The 6184-nt window shown below is 37.9% G+C and overlaps 1 non-coding gene across 1 annotated transcript; it reads right to left on the bottom strand.

Moving 5' to 3' along the window:
• Nucleotides 1-2729: 2729 nt before the first annotated feature.
• On the bottom strand, nucleotides 2730-2837 carry LOC112788538 (small nucleolar RNA R71). Its single transcript, XR_003195898.1, has one exon. It is a non-coding gene; the product is annotated as a small nucleolar RNA R71 (small nucleolar RNA).
• Between the last annotated feature and the right edge of the window lie 3347 nt (nucleotides 2838-6184).

Genomic DNA, 6184 nt, shown 5'->3' with positions numbered 1-6184 from the left:
TCTATCCTTATTTTCTGTTTAATTAGTATTATTTTCGAAAACTCCATAATCAATTATTATCTGCCTGACTGAGATTTACAAGGTGACCATAGCTTGCTTCATACCAACAATCTCCGTGGGATCGACCCTTACTCACGTAAGGTTTATTACTTGGACGACCCAGTGCACTTGCTGGTTAGTTGTATCGAAGTTGTGACAAATTATGAATTGAGATTAGAGCACCAAGTTTTTTTTGGAGCCATTACCAGAGATCACAATTTCGTGCACCAAGTTTTTGGCGCCGTTGCCGGGGATTGTTCGAGTTTTCGGCAAGCTTTTGGTCCGGTAACATCAGTGCCAAATTTTGATCCAGCAACAACACCAAGTTTTTGGCGCCGTTGCCGGGGATTGTTCGAGTTTGGACAACTGACGATTCATCTTGTTGCTCAGATTAGGTAATTTTCTTTTTGTTTTATTTTCAAAAATTTTTCAAAAACTTTTCAAAATTTTCTCCTTTGTTTTCGAAATTTTTTTTTTAAAATAAAAATATTTTCAAAAATATATTTTTTCTTCATAATTTTTAAGAATGAATTCTAGTGTTTCATGAAGCATGTTAAAGCCTGGATGACTGTAGGGAATGTCAGGCGTGTCATGTCTGAGTTACATACTAAAGCTTGGCTGGCTATTAAGCCATGCCTGACCCTTTGATTGGAGCTTTAGATTAAAGAGCATAAGATTCCTGGAATTCATATTAAAAATTTTGGAATCCTTATTTTTCTTTTTCAAATGATTTTCGAAAAAATTAAAAGAAAATACAAAAAAAATCATAAAATCATAAAAATCAAAAAAATTATTTTATGTTTCTTGTTTGAGTCTTGAGTCAAGTTGAAAGTTTGGTGTCAATTGCATGTTCATCTTGCATTTTTCAAAAAATTCATGCATTCATGGTGTTCTTCATGATCTTCAAGTTGTTCTTGGTAAGTCTTCTTGTTTGATCTTAATGTTTTCATGTTTTGCATCTTTTCTTGTTTTTCATGTGCATTTTTGCATCCATAGAGTCTAAACATGAAAGATTTCTAAGTTTGGTGTCTTGCATGTTTTCTTTGCATATAAAAATTTTCAAAAATATGTTCTTGGTGTTCATCTTGACATTCAAAGTGTTCTTGATGTTCATCTTGACCTTCATAGCATTCTTGCATGCATTCATTACTTTGATCTAAAAATTTCATGCATTGCATCATTTTAGTGTTTTTCTCCCTCATCATTAAAAATTCAAAATTCAAAAAAAAAAATTAATTATCTTTCCCTTTTTCTCTCTCAAAATTTTGAAAATTAGATTTGACTTTTTCAAAAAATTTTAAAATCTAGTTATTTTTATGAGTCAAATCAAATTGTCAATTAAAAATCTTATCTTTTTCAAAATCTTTTTCAAAAATCAAATCTTTTCCATTTTTCTTAGTTATTTTCGAAAATTCTAAAAATATTTTTCAAAAATATTTTTCTTATTTTTATATCAAATTTTCGAAAATAACAATAACAATTAATGTTTTGATTCAAAAATTTCAAGTTTGTTACTTGCTTGTTAAGAAAGATTCAAATTTTGAGTTCTAGAATCACATCTTGTGATTTCTTGTGAATCAAGTCATTAATTGTGATTTTAAAAATAAAATCTTTTTCAAAACTAATTTCAATCATATCTTTTCAAAAATATCTTCTTATCTTATCTTTTTCAAAAATTTGATTTCAAAATATCTTTTCTAATTTCCTAACTTCTTATCTTTTTAAAATTTGTTTCAACTAACTAACTAACTTTTTATTTGTTTCTTATCTTTTTCAAAACTACCTAACTAACTCTCTCTCTCTAATTTTCGAAAATATCTTTCCTCTTTTTCAAAAATTCTTTTTAATTAACTAATTATTTTAATTTTTGATTTTAATTCGAAAATTACTAACCTTTTTCAAAAACTATTTTCGAAAATCACTAACCCTTTTTCAAAAATAATTTTCGAAAATCCTTCTCCCTCATCTCCTTCTAATTATTTATTCATCTACTAACATCTCTTCCTCACATCACTCACCAAAAATCCGAACTCCCTCTCTCTCTCTGAGTTTAGATTTTCTTCTTCTTTTCTTCTACTCACACAAGGACCTCTATACTGTGGTATAAAGGATCCCTATTATTATTATTATTTTTTCTGTGCCCTCTTCTTTGTCATATGAGCAGGAGCAAGGACAAGAATATTCTTGTTGAAGCAGATCCAGAACCTGAAAGGACTCTGAAGAGGAAACTAAGAGAAGCTAAATTACAACAATCCAGAGATAACCTTTCAGAAATTTTCGAACAGGAAGAGGAGATGGTAGCCGAAAATAATAATAATGCAAGGAGGATGCTTGGTGACTTTACTGCACCTAATTCCAATTTACATGGAAGAAGCATCTCTATTCCTGCCATTGGAGCAAACAACTTTGAGCTAAAACCTCAGCTAGTTTCTCTGATGCAGCAGAACTGCAAGTTTCATGGACTTCCATCTGAAGATCCTTTTCAGTTCTTAACTGAATTCTTGCAGATATGTGATACTGTTAAGACTAATGGAGTAGATCCTGAAGTCTACAGGCTCATACTTTTCCCTTTTGCTGTAAGAGACAGAGCTAGAGTATGGTTGGACTCTCAACCTAAGGATAGCCTGAACTCTTGGGATAAGCTGGTCAAGGCTTTCTTAGCCAAGTTCTTTCCTCCTCAAAAGTTGAGCAAGCTTAGAGTGGATGTTCAAACCTTCAGACAGAAAGAAGGTGAATCCCTCTATGAAGCTTGGGAGAGATACAAAGGACTGACCAAAAAGTGTCCTTCTGACATGCTTTCAGAATGGACCATCCTGGATATATTCTATGATGGTCTGTCTGAGTTATCTAAGATGTCATTGGATACCTCTGCATGTGGATCTATTCACCTAAAGAAAACGCCTGCAGAAGCTCAAGAACTCATTGACATGGTTGCTAATAACCAGTTCATGTACACTTTTGAGAGGAATCCTGTGAGTAATGGGACGCCTATGAAGAAGGGAGTTCTTGAAATTGATACTCTGAATGCCATATTGGCTCAGAGCAAAATATTGACTCAGCAAGTCAATATGATTTCTCAAAGTCTGAATGGAATGCAAGCTGCATCCAACAGTACTCAAGAGGCATCTTCTGAAGAAGAAGCTTATGATCCTGAAAACCCTGCAATAGCAGAGGTAAATTACTTAGGTGAACCTTATGGGAACACCTATAATCCATCATGGAGAAATCATCCAAATCTCTCATGGAAGGATCAACAAAAGCCTCAACAAGGCTTTAATAATGGTGGAAGAAATAGGTTTAACAATAGTAAACCTTTTCCATCATTCACTCAGCAACAGACAGAGAACTCTGAACAAAATACCTCTAATTTAGCAAACCTAGTCTCTGATCTATCTAAGGTCACTGTGAGTTTCATGAATGAAACAAGGTCTTCCATTAGAAATTTGGAAGCACAAGTGGGCCAGCTGAGTAAAAGGATCACTGAAATCCCTCCTAGTACTCTCCCAAGTAATACAGAAGAAAATCCAAGAGGAGGGTGCAAGGCCATTGACATAAGCACCATGGCCGAACCTATAAGGGGAGGAGAGGACGTAAATCCCAGTGAGGAAGACCTCCTGGGACGTCCAGTGATCAATAAGGAGTTTCCCTCTGAGGAACCAAAGGAATCTGAAGCTCATCTAGAGACCATAGAGATTCCATTAAACCTCCTTATGCCATTCATGAGCTCTGATGAGTATTCCTCTTCTGAAGAGAATGAGGATGTTACTGAAGAGCAAGTTACCAAGTACCTTGGTGCAATCATGAAGCTGAATGCCAAATTATTTGGCATTGAAACTTGGGAAGATGAACCCCTTTGTTCACCAATGAACTAAGTGATCTGGATCAACTGACATTACCTCAGAAGAAACAGGATCCTGGAAAGTTCTTAATACCTTGTACCATAGGCACCATGATCTTTAAGGCTCTGTGTGACCTTGGTTCAGGAATAAACCTCATGCCCCTCTCTGTAATAGAGAAACTGGGAATCTATAGGGTACAAGCTGCTAAAATCTCATTAGAGATGGCAGACAATTCAAGAAAACAGGCTTATGGACAAGTAGAGGACGTGTTAGTAAAGGTTGAAGGCCTTTACATCCCTGCTGATTTCATAGTCCTAGATACTGGGAAGTATGAGGATGAATTCATCATCCTTGGAAGACCCTTCCTAGCCACAGCAAGAGCTGTGATTGATGTGGACAGAGGAGAATTGATCCTTCAAATAAATGAGGACAACCTTGTGTTTACAACTCAAGGATCTCTCTCTGCATCCATGGAGAGGAAGCATAAAAAGCTTCTCTCAAAGCAGAGTCAAACAAAGCCCCTACAGTCAAACTCTAAGTTTGGTGTTGGGAGGCCACAACCAAACTCTAAGTTTGGTGTCAAACCCCCATATCCAAACTCTAAGTTTGGTGTTGGGAGGTCTCAACAAAGCTCTGCACATCTGTGAGGCTCCATGAGAGCCCACTGTCAAGCTATTGACATTAAAGAAGCGCTTGTTGGGAGGCAACCTAATTTTTATTTAATTATATTTTTATTAGTTATATGTCTTTATAGGTACATGATCATGTGGAGTCACAAAATAAATCAAAAAATTGAAAACGGAATCAAAAACAGCAGAAGAAAAATCACACCCTGGAGGAAGACCTTACTGGCGTTTAAACGCTAGTAAGAAGCATGTTTTGGGCGTTCAACGCCAGAACAGAGCATGGTTCTGGCGCTGAACGCCAGAAATGGGCAGCATCTGGGCGTTTGAACGCCAGAAATGCACCCTGGAGAAGAGCTGGCGCTGAACGCCCAGAACAAGCATGGTTCTGGCGTTCAACGCCAGAAATAGGCTACAAATGGGCGTTCAACACCCAGAACAAGCACCAATCTGGCGCTGAACGCCCAGAGTTGTGTGGAAGGGCATTTTGCATGCCCAATTTGGTTCAAGGTTGTAAATCCTTGAACACCTTAGGATCTGTGGACCCCACAGGATCACCTCAGGATCTGTGGACCCCACAGGATCCCCACCTACCTCCACTTACTTCTTCTCACCCCTCTTTCACACAATCCCATAAACACTCTTCCCCAAAACTCTTCACCAATCACCTCAATCTCTCTTCCCTATCACCACTTCACCACTCACATCCATCCACTCTTCCCCATAAACCTACCTCATAAACACCACCTACCTTCAAAATTCAAAATCAATTTCCCGCCCAAACCCACCCTAAATGGCCAAACCTACCCCCCTCCCTTCCCTATATATAACCCTCCATTCTTCCTCATTTTCTCACAACACAACCTTCCTTTCTCTTCTTGGCCGAAACACACCTCCCCCCTCCTTTCCATATTTTCTTCTTCTTCCTCATCTATTCTTTCTTTTCTTGCTCGAGGGCGAGCAAAATTCTAAGTTTGGTATGGTAAAAGCATAAGTTTTTTGTTTTTCCATTACCATTGATGGCACCCAAGACCGGAGAATCCTCTAAAAAAAAAGGAAAAGAAAGACAAAAGTTTCCACCTCCGAGTCATGGGAGATGGAAAAGTTCATCACCAAAGCCCATCAAGACCACTTCTATGATGTTGTGGCCAAGAAGAAGGTGATCCCTGAGGTCCCTGTCATGCTCAAGAAGAATGAGTATCCGGAGATCCGACATGAAATCCAAAGAAGAGGTTGGGAAGTTCTAACAAACCCCATCCAACAAGTCGGCATCCTAATGGTTCAAGAGTTCTATGCCAATGCATGGATCACTAGGAACCATGATCAAAGTAAGAACCCGAATCCAAAGAATTATGTTACAATGGTTCGGGGGAAATACTTAGATAATAGTCCGGAGAATATGAGGTTGGCGTTTAACTTGCCTATGATGCAAGGAGATGAGCGCCCCTACACTAGAAGGGTTAACTTTAATCAAAGGTTGGACCAAGTCCTCATGGACATATGTGTGGAAGGAGCTCAATGGAAGATTGACTCCAAAGGCAAGCCAGTTCAACTAAGAAGATTGGACCTCAAGCCTGTGGCTAGAGGATGGTTGGAGTTCATCCAACGCTCCATCATCCCCACTAGCAACCGATCTGAAGTTACTGTGGATCGGGCCATCATGATCCATAGCATCATGATTGG

Source organism: Arachis hypogaea, chromosome 20 (assembly GCF_003086295.3).
Source record: "Arachis hypogaea cultivar Tifrunner chromosome 20, arahy.Tifrunner.gnm2.J5K5, whole genome shotgun sequence".
Taxonomy (NCBI): Eukaryota; Viridiplantae; Streptophyta; class Magnoliopsida; order Fabales; family Fabaceae; genus Arachis; species Arachis hypogaea.
The sequence above is the reverse complement of the archived record's forward strand: the minus strand, read 5'-3'. Positions and strand labels throughout refer to the sequence as shown.